Raw genomic sequence first — 23,117 nt, 5'->3', positions numbered from 1 at the left:
CACACAATACACAGTCCAGGTGGGGCAACTTTGGCCACAGAGGTTGACGTCCCTCTAAGTCCTCTTTGGTCCAGCAAAAGTCAAGTCACTGCTGGGCTACTGGTCACCAGACCCAATGAAACCAGTGGCTCCCTTCTTTTGGGGATGCATTTTCTTCTAGGTGACTAAAGTGCGCTCCAACAACTTTCTTGGGTCCAGCAGACTTGGGTGCAATTTTTAGGCATCTGGTCTTGTATCCTCGGCTGTGCCGCAATTAGAAGCAACAATCTGGTGACCTGGGCTACAAACTCACTGAGGCACACTTCCTCAGCTTTTGTGGCCCTGTGCTATTTACAAGAAGTCAGTCAACGGACTCTTGGAGTCTCTCCTTCTAGCTGGGTTCACAGGATGACAAGCAAGATCTGAGTGCCAAGGGTGCCCCTTTATTGATCAGAAGGTGTGCTCATGGAAGGTTGCAGTTAATAGCCACTAGGCTGGTAAGTACCCTCCCATCTGATGACAACTTCATGTGCAGTATGGCATCAAGCTATCCCATAATGTGCTACTCTATCTACTTCTAAAATGTTGGAACCCTTCTTTTTTTTGGGGGGGTGGGGGGGCTCTCAGTAGCCCATCCTAGAGGTGTGGCTACCTCGAGGCTACAAGCACATGAAAAAAACTGCCCAGTGTTTCCCCCTTGTCTGCCTTCAACACCAACCTGTCTATGTATACAAAAGAGCAGTCCCTCGAGTGTGTTCACCATTTGCCCTACAAAGGCAGCTACCCGTTTGAAGCCCTTCTATTGGGCCAACACACCTTGTGGCTCTTCCTGCCAGGAGGTAACAACTCCTCCAGTGGCAGGCCTCTACCTTCCCTGGGAGTGGTTCACACATCTCCTCAGGAGGGCAGTTCGCTGTCTTGAAGGACAGTCTCTGTGTGCCATCCTCAACTGGCACTGGAAGCCTGAGGCAAATAATTGGCAACTCACTGAAGTTGCACTTTGCCGATCAGACATCAAATTCGACTTGACCATTAAATCCGATTTAATACAATGATTCTTTTGACATCTTAAAATACCTACCTCTCAGCAGTTCCAATTAGAAGTTAGCAGAGCTTAAGTGTGAGCCTATAACTCTGCACCTGCCAATGGGGCTACCAGCCTCTCTTACAATAAAAATGATAATGGTGAGTTTTTCTGTAAGAACATGCAAAAGTCATGCTCTTCATTTTACTATACTGCACCCTGGCTTGCAACTCAGGATTTCTGGGCTTTGTCACTGCTTTCAATGGCAAAGCTGAGTTAGCAGTTTAAACCCCTCTACCACTCTGCAGTGGCCATCGGGAAGACAAGTTTTACTTAGTCACATTCGTTGTGGCACAACCAGAGCTACAGTTCATAAGTGATACTTTAACTTACAGACCCTGGGAACCTCTTGTATCATATACTAGGGACTTACATGTAGGTTAAGCTACGCCTAGTGTGTAAAAGCCAATCAACCATGGACCCTGAGAATAAAATTACATGCACGGAATCCGGATTAGCAGGGCTTCAGAGATATTACACCAGTGCCTAGTAGTTGAAAAAAGGGGGGGAGGGGGAAACGACTGCAAAAAGCCGCTCTACTCTTACAGATCACGGCAAAAAGAGTGGGAAGAGCTATCAACACAGTGGCAGAAGCACGGTTTAATCTTCAAAAGCTAAAAGGGTACATTTCTCATCCACAATAATTACCTATCTTGCCGAACGAGGAAAAGGCATGACAACGTATTTGTGCCTCTCTCAATCAAGACATCTTCGCACAAGCACTCAAGATCTCAGATCTTCGCACTTCTAAGCAAACCTACACTAGACCATGGTGATCTTGCTATCTACAAACCCATCATTCACTTACCATTCATAGGCAATACCATTGAAAAAGCAGTATATTTTAAAATAAGGGTCACATCAATGCTAACCATCTCATGGCCAACTACCACCCTGGCATAAGATCACCCTGCAAAACTGAGACTACTACCTTACACCTTGTATAAGTGCTCTTATCACCAGATATGAAGGTGACCTATACCTCCTGATGCTGCTGGACCTCTCAGTTGTGTTTGACACAGACGACCATCCCACCCTCATATGTACCCTGGAGTCTCAAATGGGACTCACCAGTGATGTTGTGGGCGTGTGACCTTATATTATTTTGTAATGTGATAAGGTGACAAGTAAAAGAACAGTGACACCTATCACCCTTGGAGGTCGACCCAAATCTGGACTCAGACAGGAGTAAGAAATCATCCAATCAAACAGTGAGAACCAATAAAATATGCAATAATGAGTCAGTAATTTAAACACACTATGACCTGTGTGGCCATGAATCACCACACCAGTTTAGTAAAGTTTAAACATTTGCAGTTACAAACATTTTTTGCCCTAAATTAACAATGCTAAAGTCACATAAATAATGTGCAAAACCAAATGACTGTTGTTGAAAAACAATACAGGTTGTCCAAAGTGTCTTAAGAATCTCAATTTTGCCAATGCATTTATCATTAAACACTCCAAAAAAAACCACACAGAATAACAGCAGAATTAAGAGAAAAACAGAAGCAGTACACATTTAGTTTGTGCAGTTGAATTAATCACAGTCAGTTAATAAATATTTTAAATCAAACATTAGGTCAGGCATCCCTAGCTATTACTCTAATTTGAAAAGCATGTGTGGCCTTCATGCAAACATTAATTTGGAAAACATCCAACTATGGCACTAACCAAAAACATGCTGTTGGATTTCTAAAAGGGAAAACCTGCAAAGGAAAAATAAATGCACATTGGTTATACCTCTCCTAAATGAGACAGCAACTTGCAGATTATTCCTCAGCAGTGCGCAGGAACTGTTGGTCTTCAGACAGCTGCATCAGGAACATGATTGGGACAACAGTTCAGTAATAATGGGGCCTAATGGATCTGAACTGTTAGAATCATAGGCAAAGAGAGAAAAACACTTCTAACTCATAACAAGCTCAGCACAGTAACTGGAGCACAAACTGACTGAATGGAACTAAAATTAATATGAATCTCATCACCTAAAGCCTGCTAAAGTTCCAAAAAGTTACTAGCTAAGCCTCTATTTGACAAGATTATGAGGTGAATTAGTGTGCAGCCAATAAACTTTCATCGGTGCTTCAGATGCATCTCTTTTTGTTGTTCTTATGCTCCTCTCCGGTGGACAGATTCCGTGCAATTAAATACAATTTTAAAAATGCAACATGAAATGACATTGAGCACTCAAGCCCATTGTTAAAACAATTACTACCTCAAGGAAATATACAACACAAGCAGCAAAGGCGGGCAGAGATGTCCATTGTGCAACATTGAAAACACGGTGCTTCTAGAAAATGCTAAAACGTGAGCCTTTTAACTAATGCCAAACACGAAGAATAAAACTTCTAGTAATTTCAAACTATTAGTTTTATAGTACATATTAATAATCTACTGCCAGTACATTTAATTATGATTACACAAAATAGATTTTCATTATGCATTATTTTCGCATAAAACACATTGTGGTGGGCACCATGTCAGTTACTTTTTAAATCAGCACTTTTATTTTTCCAACACGTTTTCAGTTAGGCCTTTAAATACACATTATTATTTTAGTGATTCATTTTCATTTATGTTTGCACTCTAACAATCCCTCCTCTGACGGCTATATGTGCTGTCACAAAATAAATATATATTAAGACTTGTATTAATGCTAACAAGACAATTAAAAACTTTGTGTAATATATCTATTGTTGGGTTTTCTCATTTTTCTCCATTCTTCAAAATTGATTAAATCACGTAAGTATCTGCTTCTCAACTCTTCCATTTTCATTTCCTCCCTCCTCTGTTCATTTTTCATCCTTTGTCTTGTATGAATCTATACAATCTGTAGAATCGGATTATGCAAATGAGACATACAACCACTGGTAACAATGGTTTCAGTATCATTCCCACTTCAACCTGACCAGGATTTCCCAACCAATTTTTAATTTCCCCACATACCCAATTCTTTCAGGTCTTTCAAGTCAGAATTTAAATCTGTCAAGTTCTTAATTAAACTCTTAATTTCTTTACTGTTAGCAGAGATAAAATTGCAACAATGTTGCACTTTAAGCATTCGGCAGACTCCACCCTCTTTTCCTAAAAGGATGTCTAATGCAAGACGTTTCTGAAGAACCATCAAACGCACAATCAGTATGATTGCCGCAGAAAAATCTGTTAACCTTTTATCCACTATGGTAGGCAGCTTTTTAATTTTCATGTCATTCAGAACAATTCCTACAGAAGGAATAATTGCTCCAAATATATCCCCTACTATTTCCCAACAACTTGCCCTTTTTGATCTTGGTCTTTGAATTTCATGTGTATCTCACGTGTGTCGTCTATGTTGTTAATTTGATAAATCTTAGGAAAGACCAATCCCAGGTAACAAGTTCCATACCATCCTTTAAGGAGACGATAATAAGCACTTTTTCTACAGATGTAATAAACCCCAGGAATTGCAGGATCTTATCAACTCCAATCTCTGCTACTCCAGGAAAGGTGATCTGTTTCAAACGATTTTCCCTATCATCATCTTCTAGGAGAGTCTTTTAACTCAGACTTGACTCTCCTGCTCCATCCACTTCTGATTCTGCTGAATCGGATGGAGGAATATAAGGGTTGTCCTCTATTTCATCTCTGAGGTGTACCTATGGCATCTTTCCCAGATGGCACTGTCTTTGCTTCTGCAGTCTCTTGCTCTGTTTCTGTCACTTGATCTTCTTGACACTGTACAACTTCTGCTGGTGCTCTCAGCAACACAGGATTTTCATCATCCAAAGGTCATGGCACTTTATGAGTGTGGCTCACATGGACACAATTTGGAATACTTCACAGCAGTCGTCACCAGAATAATCTGGTGCAGAGCCTTCCACCTAGGTTCCAAGCAAGTCTTCCACATGTGCTTCTCGATCACCACCAAATCTCCAGCTAGGAGACTGACACTGATATTGGGATGGCGGAACGGCTGTAGCTTCCACTATGTGAGACAAAGAGTGAACTATATTGTATTGTATTGTAATCGTATTTATATAGCGCTTACTACCCCTGACGAGGCGTTGAAGCGCTTTTCGATGAGTAGTACGCTACTCCGGAACCCAACAGGAATTAGTGATGGATTAGTATCATTTAATAATGAGTACAGTTTTAGTATTATTATGAGTTAATTTGAGCTGCGGATATGAGAGTTTGTTAGTTAGATTGACTGGAGTAATGGAGGGGTGGAGGAGGAAAGAAATCTAAAAGTGTTAATTGGGAGTATATCCTTCATTTACTCAATCCAAAGGCTTGGGATGAATAAAGGGGGGTGGAGGGGGGAAGAGTATGTGGAAGGGTTAGGGAGAGCATAGTAGCAGGGTGAGATGAATGCAGGAGAATTTAGTAGGGTTGTGTGGGAGGTCACAGAGGTAGAGTGAGGTTTGGTGAGTTAGATGTGGAGGTGGAGGGAAGAGCTTAGGCAGATATATTTAGGAGATGAAAGTGGTCGAAGGGATTTGGGATGAGTCAGAGTGAGAATGGAGGATAGTTTGATAGAGACATGACATAAGAGTGCTGAAAAATGAGAGCAGAAATTCATAGATATCTAGTATAACAACCCAAAAAACCAGGAGCCATGCAATGATCCACAACATGCCAAGCACAGAAACAACATATACACATACATACACATATAAATATATATATATTTATACACACACACACGAAGACACACATATGCACATACAATACATAATTAGAAACATGGCTAAAAAATACTTAGTCAGACAGGTTTAAAAGAGTGTGTGTATATTTTATTGTTATGACAGTAGCAATACATATTTTCCAAAGAAACTATAAATAAATAGAAATATACATATAATCTGAAAAAAATATTTATCCACATAGGCATATGAGGTTCATAGTTGTTTGAAAAAGGTGGTTATGAAGGAAAGAGCCAACTCTTGAGTAGTTTTCTGAAAACAAGAAAGTTATCTGTGGCTCTTATAGTTGGGGGTAATGAATTCCATAGTTTTGCTGCTTGGACGGAGAAGGATGTACCACCTACAGTCTTTTTCTTGTATGGTGGTGTTCTAAGGCGGGGTGCCAGTCTTGAGCGGAGGGTTCTTTGTTGGATGTATTTGGTAATTTTCTTTCTGATATCAGATAGACCTTTGCAGTAATCCATCATGAAGTCATCTTATGTTTACAAATGCATTTGCAGGAACAGCAGGCAATCTCATTGCTCTGCCAATAGGGATTTCATGGGGAGAGTGCAGACTTTTGTCAAGTGTACTTCACATGCTCATTAGGACCAAACGTAAAACATCAAGCCATTTCAGACTCGTAGAGGCACACATTTTTGCTAGTCAAGCTCTCAGAGTGCCAATCATTTGCTCTACTAAATCAGAGACAGGCAATAGCTACAATGCAGCTTCTGCACAATGCTTAAGGCTGAACATAGCAATTTAATCACCTCGTTATTGAAGTGATTTCCTCCATCTGATTCTAAAGAGGCTGGAAATCAAAACCTAGGTATCCACTCACTAAGTAACAGCTTTGCTACTGTGAAGCTATCATTTCTACGTGTAGGGTAGGCTTCAATCCAGTGACTAAATGGACAGGCAATCACCAATCCGTATCTCAAACCAGCATACATAGGTATTGCAATGAAATCCATCTGCATTCTGTTAAATGGGCCTCCTGCTCTTCTTCCAATGTGACCCAAATTAACAACAGTTCTTTCCCACATTCATTTGTTGACATGTAATGCATCTGTGACAAATTGCTTCAGTAACCTGTCTTAACTATGGATTGAACCAGGATTGCTTAAATGTTCGAATCATTGCATTTCTGCCAATGTGTGTTTGACCATGATAGTATCATGCCATTTGTGTCAGCAGACTGTTTGGCAAAACCACCTGCCCTTTATTTGAAGCCCAAATTTCATCAATTTCTCTTTATATACAACCCAAACTTATCCATCTTTTCTTTTAATGTTCTGGAACCTCATCTTGAAGTCTTTTTTATCTCCTTCCATGTATCAATTATTGACTATAGATAACTGACTTATCTTATCAGTATTCATTGCACCAACTTTTTCCACTCTTCACTAAAAGTGACAGTTTAAAGCACAGAAACTAGCAACTTGATCCGCATAGGAATTTCCCATAGAGATGAAATTGCTTGACCTCTGGTGAGCACTGCATTAAACCACAGCAATCTTTTCAGGCAGTTGTAGGGCTTGCAACAAGTCATTCTATCATCACTTCGGATTGGTGAGCCATGTGATCATAAAATTTCGCTGTGACCACAACTGTTCAAAGTCATGCACAACACCAAATCCATATTGGCTGTCTGTAAAAAATTTAATTTTAAGATGTGCAAAAATACAGCATGTTCTAGTAAGAGCCACTAATTCTGCCACTTGTGCAGAGAATACTCCTTGAAACCATGAAGCTTTGAGTACACCAGAAATGGTGCACACATCATATCCAGATTTCAATATTCCCACATTATCTCTCAAGCAGGAACCATCAACAAAAATGATTTGATAATTTTTCTCTAACGTAGTATCCTGAATATCAGCTCTGGGTTTGGTGCACAGCTCAGCAACCTCTAGGCAGTCGTGTACAACTTATTTTACATTTTCATTTTCAGCAGTGTCTATTGGCAGCAAGGTTGCTGGTTTAAATATAGTGCACCTCTTAAGGTTGACATTTGGGGATCCTAAAATCAACAATTCCTACTTCGTCAACCTGGCATTTGTCAAATACTGTGTCTTGGCCCTGGTAAGCAAGACCTCAACCGAATGAGGGACCAGTACAGTTAAAAGGATGACCATCACAATGCTCTCACTTTGAGCGAGGCTAACACAAACTGCAGCCACATTTTTTAAACAGCCGGGCAAAGCTGCAGCAACTGGGAGTCAAAGTAGCTGAAAAATATGTTACAGGGCAATTTACGCCACCATGGACCTGTGTTAGGACTAAGTGCACAGCAATCATGTTCATGGAAAAAAACGTAAATAGTTTGATGTAGTCAGGCATTCCCAAAGTTGGTGCTCTGCACAGACCCTCTCCGCTCAATAAAAGCTTTCATACAAGCTTCATCAAATGGGACTGAATCAGTAATATCTTTGTGAGAGAATCTCTGCAAAGTCTTGGAAATAACAGGCACTACTTTTTGCTAAACAAAATCTGTAATTACAGGAGTAACTCCTTCAATTGCATCTGGTGCCATAGGAAATTAAGGAGTTTTCTGAAGAACTGCATTAGGTTTGACTGGTTCAATTCCTTTAATTAGACCAATGTCTTTCCCAGAAAGATCCTATACTTTCAAAGTAACCGTACCTTGAAGATCAGTTGGCAGGTCCTGTGTTGTAAAGTAATCAGTGGGAGTTCTTCATTAACTCAATTATAGTCAATTGGTATGGATTATTCTTCATCACCATCAGTATTAGTCTGAATGGCAATTTCATCATTTGTACAAGTAATTAAACATCTTGTTTTGCACAACAAATCTCTTCCCAAAAGGCATACTGGACTTCAGTAACAAACTATAAATTTATGCAAGCATTCAACAGTAACAATTTTAAAAGAAATTAGTTCAGTAATTGGATTTGCCAGTAAATGATTCGCTACTCCAACAACCTCTACTGATTTTACAGAAAGTGGCACATTAGGGACTTCTGCAATTCTGACAGTATAGCATGTAGCTCCTATGTAAAAATAAAATGAGACTTGATGACCCATTACTGTTCCATTTACAGAAGGACCCCTCTGACCCACCTCTAATGAAGCTGCTAGCACACATTCTTCTTCATCCGAACTCTCTCTCAATTTCATCACTCAAATCATGCTCACTGTGTAGCGGGAATTGCTGTATTAACTGATTGTTTTGACTTAATCTTGGTCCGTGTTCTGCTGATGAACAAATACCTGCTGCTGTGCCATTGGAGCTTGAAGTATTTGTAATTGTCGCTGTTGTGGCATCATTTGTATCTGCAATTGAATTTGCTATTGTTGTGGTACCTGAAAACATGGTGCCTGCGCCTGCTGTTGGGAAATTTGCTTTTGCTGAGGAATCTGCATTTTATTATTCATATTCTGAACATTAAAATTAGGATTTTTAATTCTCAGTCCTCTCAATTTTAGGAAAAGATTGTTTTCATACAGCTGCACAACAACCTTCCTGCACCATCATATGACACTCCAGTTTACAATGCCCAAAACCCCCGCAAGCATGACAAGGTAACATCTTTCTCATTGTCTGCATATCACCTGAATTAACTTTAGTATTCAAATCAACACCAACAACAAGATTTCCATTTCCACCACCACGTCCTCTTCCTCTTCCTCTTGCTAGGCTCAGACTCAGAATCATTTGTATGTTTCCCTATTGTTGTGGAATTCCCTGTATCCCTGATTGTGCTGCTCTAATCTGCATGACCATTGCCTTTTCTTTCAATTTCTTTTGTTTCATTTCAATCTCATCACTGCAGTATTTAGAAAACTGCAATACTTCAACTGGCTTTACTTGCCAGCAAATCAAATGACTCTTAAGCACGTTACCAACTTCAGGTCTCAACCCTTCAACAAACACGAACACAAAATGAATCATGTCTTTAGATTCAATTGTCACTGTGATGTTTAAATGCCTGCAACAACCTTTCATAGTATGCACGCATTGATTCTTTCGCTTCCTGTGCTATCCTGTCTATTAACTGCCAATGTCTTTAGAGGAAATTCTAATTTTCAAAAATGCAAACACTTTGTAATTGCTTTTCATTATAACAGGAGATGGTGCACGTGTAACTGGATTTCGTGTAGGCTCTCTTGTTGGCCAATCAACGCTCCCTTTGCATGCAACCCATAAATCAGCTGATACCACCATTTGTAAAAGAGTATTTACATCCTCCCACAGACATTTTGTGAGTTTCTGCTGGTACCATTCCACTGGTTTCTCTCTCAATCAGGTAATCATTTGTGAATGACAAAATATCGCTCCTGCTCCAAAGGACATGAACATAATTCCCTGCAGGTATAGCTCTCATTGGTAATATCATTACTGGACTTTCAGTCTGTTGTGCATCAGAGTTCGAATTTGCAGACTAGTTTCTTCGGATTCCTTTTCTTTAACCATCTGCCTTCCCATTTTTCTAATGCTCTCCATGTTTTAATACTTTGTATAAATTCCTTGATCTGAATTTTCATTCCAGGTCATCTCATGTTCCCAATGTCTTTTTAATCTAATTCTAATCTGTAACTCATTTTCAATGGTTTAGATTTCTCATGTCTACGTCATATTTCTCTGCAAGTTCTGAAAAGTTCTGGTGTACTAATCCTGCTCTGTTTGTTATATTGTTACACATGAGGCACAACTCATCTCCATTGTATGACTCAATTCTAGTTAATTCAAGTGTTCCCTCAATCATTTAGTTTAATTCTAATCTCAGCAGGTTCAGTGTTCCTCCCCCTTTAGCAACTGTTGTTACTCCATTCATTTTCTCTAACCATTTTGTTAACTGTTGAGCTTTGTAAAGAAACATTATTCACATTGGAAACACACTGTGGTGTATTACATGGCGGACCCATTGCTCTCGCAGGTTGAAAATCTGTGATGCTACAGTTACAGTAATACTCAGTGCAGAACTTACAACAGGAATTGTCGAATAAACTACAGGCTGAGTTACAGTTTGAATCACAGGAGTCTGATTAACTGGAATAGCAGGAACATTAGTTTTGACCTGTACTTGGCTTTGTATTAGCACTACTTGTGTTGGTGCACTTTAATGAGTACTAGTACCTGGACGTCTCTTGTGCTGCAGAAGGAGGACGACGATTTCTTCATAATTGTGTTATATATTCATCACCATCTGAGTCACTATCATAAGTCAATGATTTCCTAGCTTCATCTGACTTCTCAGTTTTTTCAGGATTCTTATTCTTTGACCTCTTTCTCTTGTGTAATTGCAGGATACATTCCAATGCCCTGTAAAGTTTGTTCTCCAAAATTTCTGCTCATTATCCCATTTTGCTTCTAGCAAAGTTTCCTCAACTTCTCATTCGTCTCTCAAATGTTAATTTCCACTGTTGTCTGGCTACTAAGTCCCATATAGCTAAAGCTTCACATTGTGCTGGTCTAGGAGGCGGTTTTAATTCATAAAGTACTTTTCTAAAATTCTCATAATAAAAAAACTACCATGAGCAGGAAACACTAAGCTCCCTTCCTTCCATTACTTTATATGTGGATGTACCTTCTGGCAGGGCAATTTCTCCTAATCTGACTGGAATGAAAGCATCTCTTATCGCACTCTTTAATGCTCAGAAAAAAAATCTATTTTTACCTTTAATGGACTCAAAACTATTAATTCAAAACAGGAAGTAATCCTTTTCGCTTGCTTCTCTCAAACCAATTGCTGTTTCTGTTTACTGTTGTCCACCAATCCGTTCACGGTGCCTTTTCACCAACTGACCTATCTCGGCAACGGGACCTAGTGATGTCACACTCACTCACACAGTGGCTGACAAAGCCCCGCGGACACGTCCTTAAAACCTGATTCACACAAATCCTAAATGCAAAATATTGCAAGCACCAACGAAAAATCAACAAAATAACTTGTATGCTTACTACAGGTAGGGGCACAATCAGTTCGGAAGTTATACAGATATTTCCACTGCAGCTTTTAGCTCTGACAGCCACTCATTTGGCTTTGGCTTTCTCTCATTTGCAAATAAAATTCAACCAGTAAATTTCACCCTTGACTAATATCAGCAAGTATCTGTCAAATTAACACATTCTAGGAACACTATTTGTCAACCACGCCCGATTTACCAAACACAGAAAACAAGTTATAACAACAACCAAGTGTCTCCTACACTTACACAACACTCAGGAGTCTTAGACCAAATCCATATACCAACAACCACGTGGGAATTTTTTTTAAGCACAAAGCTCCAGTCAACTGAAGTACGTCAACTTCCCTACAACTCACCCTTTGGAGTACGCAAACTCCCTATTTCTCACATACATCACAATTCACCTGCGATTTGCCAAAGCATTTGAAGCGCAAACCCTATTCAGACCTCAAACAACACTAGAAACATATTTCATCTAAAAAGTATTGGCAAAACCGAATTTCCAAAAATCTGATTTTTCAACAAGCACTGGCAAAAACAAATCTCTCATATTTAGGACGTTTCCCGTCTATTGAGACGAAACCATTATCTCTGCTACCAAAATCTGCCAGTTATTTTGTATTATAAGGTGACATGCAAAAGGGCAGTGACAACTACCATCACCAGAGGTCGACTCGTATCTTTTGACTCAGACAGGAATAAGAAATCATCCAATCAAACAATGAACTAATAGCCAATAAGCAATCAGTCACCATGACATATATGGCCATGAATCACACCACCAGTTTAGTAAAGTTTAAACATGTATTGCCTTTATATTAACAATGAGTCATGTAAATGATGCGCAAAACCAAATGATAGATGTGTCTAAAGAATCTCAATTTTGTGAATGCATTTAACATTAAAGATTCCAAAAGAACAACACAGAATAACAGCAGAGTTAAGTGAAAAACAGAAGCAGCACACATTTAGTTTGTGCACTTGAATTTATCACAATCAATTAATAAACATTTTAAATCAAACATTAGGCCAGGGATCCCCAGCTATTACTCTAATTTGAAAAGCATGCGTGGGCTTCATGCAAAAATAAAAAGACAAAAATGAATTTGGAAAACATCTAACTATGGCACTAACCAATGACATGCAGCTGGATTTCTAAAAGGGAAAAACTGCAAAGGAAAAATAAATGCGCATTGGTTATACCTCTACTAAATGAGACAGCAACTTGCAGAATATTCCTCAGCAGAGCACAGGAACTACAGGTCTTCAGAAAGCAGCATCAGGACCATGAATGGGGCAACAGTTCAGTAATAATGGGGCCTAATGGATCTAAACTGTTAGACTCATAGGCAAAGACAGAAACACATTTAACTCATAACAAGCTCAGCACAGTAACTGGAGCACAAACAGACTATGAATGGAACAAAAATGAACATGAATCCCATCACCTAAAGCTTGCTAAATTAAAGTCCCAAAATGTTACTAACTGAGCCTCTATTGGACAAGACTGAGGTGGTTTAGTGTGCAGCCAATAAACATTCATCTGTGCTTCAGGTGTACATCTTTTCGTTCTTCCTACGCTCCCCTCCGGTCGACAGCTTCCGTGCAATTCAATACAATTTTAACAATGCAACATGGAGCATGACATTGAGCACTGAAGCCCATTGTTAAAACTAGCAATTATTATCTCGAGGAAATATAAAACACAAGCAGCAAAAGCAGGACAGAAACTTCCATTGTGCAAGCCACACAGGGTGTTTAATAATATGCATGCAAGCATTTCAGTGAAATCAGCAACATTTAAAACATTGTGCTTCAAGAACATGCTAAAACAGGAGCCTTTTAACTAATAATAAACATGAAGAATACAACATTTCTAGTCATTTTAAACTATTAATTTTATAATACATATTATTTATCATCTTTTGCCAGTACATTGAATTATGATTAAACCGAATGCATTTTCATTAGACATTATTTTCACATAAAACACGGTGTGCTGGACACCATGTCAGTCACTTTTTAAAGCTGCACATTTATTTTTCTAACACGTTTTAAGTTAGGCCTTTAAATACACGTTATTTCACATTATTTTAGTGATTCATTTTTAGGAATAATATTTCCTCTCTATGTCCTTCACTGGTGTTCCTCCTACCTTTCCAACCAACGCAAGATTGTTCAGATGGACCCCTCCTAAACACAAAAAGATCCTGCAGGGTTTCATACTGTGTGCATTCATCTTCAACCTCTATATAGAGCCCCTTGGGAAACTACTCACAAAACGGCCTCAAGAAACACCCATATGCCAATGATGTACAATACAGGATGTCCAGCGCCTCTCTGAAGCTCAACCAAAATAAGACCAAACCTTGACAGCTTTGAACTAGAACTCTCAATGAATGTTAACCTCACCCTCAAGGACCATGTGACCAACAAAAAAAAGATGGCCTACTACCAGCTCTCTCTTCTAAAGAAAGTGAATGTTATTTCCTTAAAGTGACTTCAGAACTGCTGTTCAACCATCAGGATTGTGCATCTGGATGTGGTAATTTCTTACTACTGGACCTTCAAGACTCCCCACTGGCACCCCTTGAGATCATCCTACACTCCAAAGATTCTTCTAGAGGCTGAAGAAATGTGGTCACATCAACACCATCCTTATGGAACTCCACTTGCTCCCTGAGTCTGCCCACACCATCTTCAAAATAATCTGCATCATTTACAAAGCTATCAAGTCCAGAACCATAACTTATCTTATCTTTCAGACAAGCTCACCATCCTTAGTGATTCTTGGCACCCCTACAGTAAGTACACCATTAGACTACAGACTAAGAAGTACTTAAAAAGACAGCATGTCTTTTCCAACTGTAGACAAAGGATTTGCAAACATCCCATCAAGACTGCCCAACACTGCTCCAATTTAGTAAAGAGTTGAAAACTCATGTCTTTAATAAATACATCACAATGCACCCTCCAGAACCCTATCACTTGTAAACTATAAGCTAGTCTTTTATCCTGTACAGCGATCCACTGCCTTCCGGATATGTTTGCGCTATCGAAATACTACATACATACACTTTACACCTTCCTTTACTATCAAAATTGTTTACTCTGCATAACTTTACATTTTTCTTTACTTCTTGAATGTAAAACTGCTTCTCTGTGTGTATCAGTGGTCACCATATTGGCAGTCAGCTATATAATACCATATATGTGCATGCATATATATGGAAGTTCCTATGTCCCTGGGTAGCCATATAGCAATGTGCAAAGTCTGCCACTGTTTTATTGGCATACGTGTCCTTTTACAAATGAACTCCATCTTGCATTCAGAGACAGTCACAGATCTAATAGGCAACTACAGACAGACCAAAGCAAAGCACCCTTCCATGATTATCCCTGACATGATGGATGTAACAGACTCCACTTAGAGGAGGCTGGCCTCACCTGTTACACGGGGAAAGCTAGTGGGTAATTCCACAGCAAATCACTGGAATTACACTGCCTGACACTTATTCCCAGGTAAAGATCTCATTAACCACAGTCTTAAAAGAGGGTTGGACTTTGGATGCCCTCTAAACCTCAGTGCTCAGCCTGCAGTCTCAATGAAGTCTCAATGATCAGTAACAGGCTGATTACACAAGGGTATTACATGACTGTCAAGCTCACTGATGGAACAGCAACTAGGTCGTACAGGCAAAAAAAGAAAAACAGGACAGAAAGTTCCTCCAGAGCCACACACTGTTTTCTTTCACATCTGATTGTGCATTATATAAGATGTACTGGTTTCAAGACCCAAATGGGAGAAGATGTTGATAGCAGGGCCCAGCTGCTGTTTCAGTTGTCAACTAGAATAAAGTGAGTGTGGGTGAATCTGAATTCTAGGGGTGTGGAGATGTACAGTTTGTGAAGTAGAGCTAGTATATTTGTCCAGTACCTGGAACACTTCAAACTTGATCGGTGGCCTGTCAGGAGAGAGTTCGGCACAGGGTGCAGTAGTCTGGTACAAGAGCACTGACTTGTTAGAAAAAGGTGTAGTGAGACAGGTATGACTGCACTCTATAATCAAATAACCTATTAAAGATGTACCTGAATAATTAAGTCAAACCAATCCAGGCTACCTGCGTTACATTAATGCCTTGAAAACAGCTACTAGAGCATCATCAGTCCCATATAGTGCTTGAATGCTTGAACTAAAAACAATCAATAAAAAAAAACTGCTGGCATGCTTACTAGCGTAAACATATGAAGTTCAACAACAACTCACTTATGAGAAAACATGTTCAGTTATGAGGGCTAAATCTGAAAGACCCAATCCAACATTTATAAATATGGAATCAGCTACCTGCAATATACAAAATGTACAGGCCCCACAAACGAATTGACCCTGCAATTTTATATCAATGCAACAGAAAAACGGTGGGGCAATCACCACAAATACTTAAAAAATATATATGAAAAGCCCAATAGATCAACCAGAAGCTGAGCTACTGGTGGTGTTCACACTGTAGTTCCCAAACGAGTGTTGCTAGACATTAGCAGGTGGGCAGTACTCAAGATTAACTGCATTTTTATCACATTACATCCTATACTGTCTTACCCAATCTTTATATAAAAGAGATGAGGTCTGTATGCCAAGACACAAACAGCACAAACTGGTCATTAGAACACATTGCGGTCCAACGAGCCCAAGTAAGTACATAGGAAAAGGTTACTCAACAGTAGCAAGTCTTTCTGGTGCATACTCCATCCAACTTAGATTCTTCATCTGTAGAATAATCCCAGGCATCAAACTACATCTGGAAACTTCAAAGCTCTCCAGTCACTGGTAGGGGACGCTGGTCTTCATATTGATGCAAAACGCAGCATGAGATGACCTCACCGAATACATCACCCACCCACACACGACAGTTCCCACCCATTTTTTTCCCCAGCCTTCAAGGTAAAAATGCAAATTAACATCAACAAACTAATAACGTGCCAAACAAATTGCATATTTGGGTTCTTATTAACTTTCCCTACAAGTATCAAACGGGGAGACAGGCAGGTCAGTGTGGAATCTGCAGGTAGCAGCTAAACAGAGTTTCGAACAACAAAAGAACTAAGGGTTTTTTTTGGGGATGAGTGGTTGGAGGGGGGGGGGGCATGGGCAGTGGCATAATGCAGCAGACAATTTCATTTAAACTGAAACACGCCCCTAAATGACACTGGAGGGCACAGTACCACAGGCATGGAGCATTGTCCAAGGAGACAAACAAGTCCACCAGAGCAGCACCCCACTGAGAGAAGATGCCCTGCACTACCTTGGGCAAAAGTTACCACTCGTGGTCCGCAAGGCAATGGCAACTCTGACACTCAGACTCCGCTAGATGATTGGCAGTTAACCAGATTCCTTAGCAGTGTTCCCAAGACCGCACCCTCAAAGCCTCCAAAGGAGGTGGGACCTTACTCCCCTTTGCTAGTTGAAATACAACATCACTGTTGTGTTGTCCGTCAACATTTTGATGGACTGACCTAGGATGGAGGAGATTTAAGCCTTTATCTCCAGCCGTATTTCTTGCAGTTCCAACAGGTTGATGTGAAGAACATGTTTGTCTGCAGATCAGAGGCGCCTATCTCCAAATCCTCTAAATGGTCTCCCTACCTTAAGATGGATGAATTCATCACTATCATAGCCAACGTCGGAGGGGTATTGAATGCCATCCCACAGCTGAAGTTCCCCTACCAAGCCACTTCCGCTGTAGTGGTGTGGGTATGAAGAGGGAGTCTCACAAGCCTTCCTTGTACTGCTACCACTGTCTGGAGGGCAATAATACACGGCCTTTATGTGCACTCAATAAGTGTGTATAACTATGAGAATGCAGGAAGTTAGCAGACCTAGGGATCCTCAGTACTCAAACTCCCATATCCTGTTGACCGCATGGGACCATTCCTAGATGTCAACAACGTTCTGAGGTTGAGAAAAGGCATGGAGAGGAGGTCAGTAGGATTGTAATTGGTGAAAGGAGAACCCTCTGGAGGAGCATCACTGTTTGGCATCAGTGAGCTTAGACTTTTTCACTGGGATCTTACTAACCAGGGCCCTAGTGATTGTGCTCTCTCCATCCAAATTTGGTTACTTAGGACTTTTGTACACTCCACAATTGGCATACTGGTGCCCTCTTATAAAAGTCCTTGTATATGGTACTTTGGTACCCAGCGCATTGGGGTACCCAGGGGTTACCAATGGGCTGCATCATGCATTGTGCCACACCTGGGAGCTAGCCCAAGCAAAGTGTGTTTGCAACCCTGCCATTGCAGCCAACCTGAAAAGGTGCCTGCACCCTTTTGTAGGAAGCTGGCCTGGTGTGCGGTGAGTATGGTGTTATCACCTTATACCAGGTCCAGGCATCCCCTATTGGTGAAGTGTAGGCAGTGTCTAGCAAGCCAGGGCTTTCTAGAGGTAGCTGTGGATGAGCAACCAAGACTTATCCAGGAACATGCAAAGCTTATGCAATACCAGTATAGACACACAGCACTTACACACATGAAAGAACCACACAGCGTAACACAAATAAAGGTACTTTATTATAGTAATACAAATACTAAAACACTGATTATGCAATCACCGAACTGGAGGTATGTAAACACACTATTATATACATATTAGCAATCTGTAAATAGCATAGAAAGCAATAGGCATTGGTAATAGCAAAAAGGGAGGGCCCTAGGGGAGGGCCAAACCATGTACTAAAAAAGTGGAATGTTAAAGGCATTCCTCCACCCAAGGGAGTGCAATCAGTAGAAGGGAGCTGGAGGAACTAGTAACCAAGTGGTGAGTACCAGAGTGACCCTCCGCGACCAGGAAAGGAGAGTTAAGTACTTGGTTTTCCCCAAACCCAATAGAAGGACTTTGGAAAGGGATTGTGTAAGATTCCACCAAGACTAGAAGAACCCAAATGTGGATCCGGACAGAAGAGGACCTGCAAAAGAAGGGGATCAAGTCCAGTTCAAGTTTGAATGTCCTGTGTGGCAAGAGCCATTACCCACCCTTCTGTGGATACAGGACCACATCGAGGGTGAACGAAGGTGGTCAGCAGTGCAGCACAGGAGCTGAAGAGTCCGAGTAGTGATGCAAGCGATGACCCACGTCGACAGTCTAGGTGCAGTCGTTTAGTGGTGCTGGAAAACCACCAACAAGCCTTGGCAAATGCAAGAGACTGAGAAGGTTTGTAAGGCTGAAGAGGACCAGCAAGGTCAAGGGGACTTCACCCAAGGAAGGGAGTCCGGGGTGACCCTCAGCAGCTGGGTGAGTCACAAAAAGAGGAGGCAGCCTCCACAGGTAACCCACTGGCAGCAGGCACAGCAGTCGCAGTTAGGCCCACTCAGCACACCGGAAGAGGAGTCCTACATCTCTAGAGCAGCAGACAGAAGGCTGTGCTTTGCAGGAAGGAGTGCTGCGGCCCGCGGCTAAACAGAGCCTGAAGATCCCTTGGAGGAGGAACAAACACTCCTTGGTAGATTCAAGAGTTGTGGTGCACAGGGGTACTGTCCGGCAAGGAGAAGCAAGGGGTTATCGTCTTCCAAGATGGACAGTTAGTAAAGAGGAACAAGGACCACTCCAGACCACCACCTGTAATGCAGGATACATGCAGCTTTGGAGGAGAGAAGATCCACGCAGCCGGTCGTCGTAGCCTGCGAATGCAGGGGAGTGACTCCTTCACTCCAAGGGATATTTCTTGTCCAGGCTGAGGACTCGTCGGCCTCAGAGGATGCACAGCCAGGGAAATGTTGCAGTTGCTGGAAGGAGCCGGAGAAACAATGATGCAGAGCGGAGTCGTTGCAGATTGTCTGTTCCTGAAGGGTCCAGTTGCAGTCCCAGTGCCAGAAAATGATAGAGGAGTCCTGCTGGAACCTTACACGTCGAATCTGAGGACACACCTAAGAGTGAGACCCTAAATAGCCCAGGAAAGGGGATTGGCCACCTAGCAGTGTGAAAACCTATCAGGAATGGGCTGTGACGTCCCCTACCTGCCGGAGCATCTTGGTGCTACGCCCCTCAGATGCTCCCAGCTCCATAGAATTCAAGATGGCAGAATCAAGTGCATTTCTGGAGGAGCTCTGGGCTCCACCCTTAGGGTGGTGCGGTACAGGGGAGTGGTCACTCTCCTTTCCTTTGTCCAGTTTCATGCCAGAGCAAAGACGGGGGGTTCCTGGAATAGTGCAAACCGGTTTATGCAAGGAGGGCACCAAATGTGCACTTCAAAACATATCGGCGACTTGGGGAGGCTACCCCTCCCAAGCCATGTAACAATTTTTCCAGGGGAGAGGGTGTTACCTCCTTCTCCCACAGGAAATCCTTTGTTTTGCCTCCCTCTGCCTGAGCAGGTCAAGCAGCAGAAGGGCAGAAACCTGTCTGAGGGGTGGCAGCAGGGCAGGCTGCCCGGAAAACCCCAGAAGAATGGTAGGAGCAATGATGGGGGTCATCAAAAGAGACCCCAGAGTGCAAGGAATCATACAACCAATACTGGCAACAACAGTATTGGGGTATGATTCAGACATGTTTGATACCAAACATGCCCAGGTTCGGAGTTACCATTATGTAGCTGGACACACTGTGTACAGTACAAAGATAAAATGGCTTCCCCGCACTTACGAAGTACAGTGTAATAAAGCTGGAGTTCATAGGGGCACCTCTGCTCATGTAGGAGTTCCCTCAAATACAGGTACCTTCAGTAACCGCTTATCTGGTAAAGACAGACTAGCCGCAGATTCCTTAACTTAGAATTTTTTCCAGGTGCCAGACTGGATCTGGAAAACATTTTCAACAGTACCTCTGCGCGTCGGCAGAGGGCATTGTGAGACTCCATATCTACGTCATCCTCTGGATATGACGCTGACAGAGTTCATATAGTCCCTTACCCAACATGCTGACGTCAGTTTCTTCTGTGAGTAGAATCTGCACAACAATGCAGAGCCACTGTAAAAACTGGAAGTGGAACAGTGTATGACGAGAGGTAGATGTAAATTCAAATTTACAACTACCAAATTGAAAAGTATGGCAAATGAAAGTCAAGAAAGCGAGGCTGAAGTAAGATAAAACAGTTCGTAGAGCGGGAGGATCGGTGGGTCGGTAAGAAATCTGAGGCTTGTCTATGTCTCTATCAGATAAGGTGTTACAGAAGGTAAGTATCTTGGTCATCTGATGGAGAACTAGCCGCAGATTCCTTAACTCAGAATTAGATACCAAAGCAGTATCAACCTAGGATGAGGGTGTGCGAACATCTCCTACCCAAGTCTCGCAATAAATAACTGACCAGACAAGAGCGAGTCAAGATGAGAAGAAATAATTTCACCCGAAGAGAGTGGACGACTCAGAATTGTGTTAGAAAGTATGAAATGCCATGGGGGGGGTGGGGGTGTCACAGCATAAGGCAATGAAAATCAATCTGTTGGTAGAGAACAACAATAGGGAATAACACAAAGCACTCTAAAATAGAAGCTGGAAGAGTAAGGTGAAAAAAGGTCCCTAACGGTCACAGAGACAGTAGGAATGGTACACCAGTCAATGGGTAATCCTAGAGGAAATAAAAAGGGAGGCGTTGCAAATAGGCTACTTCCACCAGGATGCATAGGCAAAACCCACAAGATGCAGGAAGGTTAATGCAGAAATGGAGAGTACCCCAAAATACCGAATGCACATCGGCAGGAACACCCAAAGGGAAAACCTGAGGAGAGGTGAAATAGAACTGGGAGACACCTAGAGATAGTAGACCTAAGGCACAAAAGGTGTGCCATATGCTTGGCATACAATGGTTAAAATATGAGGTCTAGATACAGATAAGTGTAGAGACATAGATGTGGTCATACATACGATATTTATAGATATGCAGAGGGTCATGTGAACACAAAGCGGATAAAAAATAGAGACATAAACCTATGAAGTAGAAATGAGACATTGCAATACATGCCTATATGTGTATAATAGATAGAGAACATAGAAAGAAAAGAGTTGTGCAACAGCACAGAAGGAACAGAAAAGAGGACAGAGAAAGTACACCCCTCAAGAAAGAAAAGCATGCAAACCAGGAAAATCACTGCTAGCGGACCAAAAGTTAAGAGGTTGGTAAAACCACCCGCTGATAAGAACCAAAAGAAACCTTGCGGGCATGAAAAAGACCAACAAGAGGCATACAAATGCCATGTGAGTAGAAGCCAACCACAGAACGATAAGGCAATAGCAGTGACAATTCAGCCGATTTAAAAAAAAAACTGCTGAAAAAAGGACTGAAGTAAAAATGTCAGAATCCCAGAGGGACAGCCAGAGTATAAGATAGCGATCCATATGTGCACCCAAGAAAGAAATATAAGGTATATCAGACCTAGAACCTCAAGAAGAGGTCAGAAAACTGGCCGTGCACAAGTCTGCAAGGTCAAATAGGAATGGTCATATCCATGGACAACAGTCCTAAACATAAGGAGGGAGGATAAAGGAAATATCAGACGGAAAGAAGAAATAGGAGTACCGTCTTGCAGCTGACATAGAAAGGATGAAGCAACTACTAGGACTGAAAACCTACATAACAAATGACTGAATATAGCAGTCAAAAAGATGACCGAGGCACACAGAAAGGGGAAGAATCCTAGGAAGGGAAAGAAACCCCCTAGAGGGACAGAACGTAATAACAGTAACTCATACAAAATTGGATGATGCATCAGACCTACAACAACAGGGCAGGGGAAACAAGAAATAGGCATATTAACAGTGTGGAAAGAATAGCCAAGTGTCATTCCATTGGCAGGAGACAACCTTTGTCCTGGCCATTGTGTAGTCATGAGGCCCTAGGTATTTCCACTGAGGAATAGCTCTGCACCTGAAAGGAGGAAGTACATATACATATGGTAAATATAAAAGAATTAAACGAGGGAAATGTCTTCAGACACACCCGGAAGAGAACCCTCCCTTCTCAGTGTGCGGGTCTGTGACTTATGTCATTAAGCCAGTGGTTCCCAACCTTTTGACAGCTGAGAACCCCCACTGAAATGTTGCTGGAAGCCGTGGACCCCCAAGCAAATTTGAAACATTAAAACTGTAATTTGCACAAAGTAGAGACCAAACAAATACCTTGAATTACTAAAAGATATAATTATTTTATATTGAAAAAATATGCAAAAATAGAAAACTTTTAATGGGAAGGTTGAGGCTGCACCTCCTTGACTAACTTTTAAATGTTTGATTTATTTAGGAAATCTGAATTCTCAGGTCAGATTCTACATTACTCAAGCGATTTCAGTTTTTATTTTTTAGGTACATAAGATCCGAGGAAGCTTTTTCACATAAATATGTGGTGGGGAAAGGAAGTAAAACCATAAGGACCTCTCATCTCTCAATAGCCTGTCACATTTAATTAATTTGCTTTATATCATCTTTCTTACCAGTGTAGGGTGTCAGCACTTTACAGGTGACTACA

The 23,117-nt window shown here is 41.3% G+C and overlaps 1 protein-coding gene across 12 annotated transcripts in view; it reads right to left on the bottom strand.

Moving 5' to 3' along the window:
* FRYL (FRY like transcription coactivator) overlaps positions 1–23,117 on the bottom strand; it is a 1,894,812-nt gene that overhangs the window by 1,275,929 nt on the left and 595,766 nt on the right. The gene's annotated exons all lie outside the window — the stretch shown is intronic.

Source organism: Pleurodeles waltl, chromosome 1_2 (assembly GCF_031143425.1).
Source record: "Pleurodeles waltl isolate 20211129_DDA chromosome 1_2, aPleWal1.hap1.20221129, whole genome shotgun sequence".
In the NCBI taxonomy this organism is placed as follows: Eukaryota; Metazoa; Chordata; class Amphibia; order Caudata; family Salamandridae; genus Pleurodeles; species Pleurodeles waltl.
Note: the sequence above shows the minus strand (reverse complement) of the source record. Positions and strands in the feature narration are given on the sequence as shown.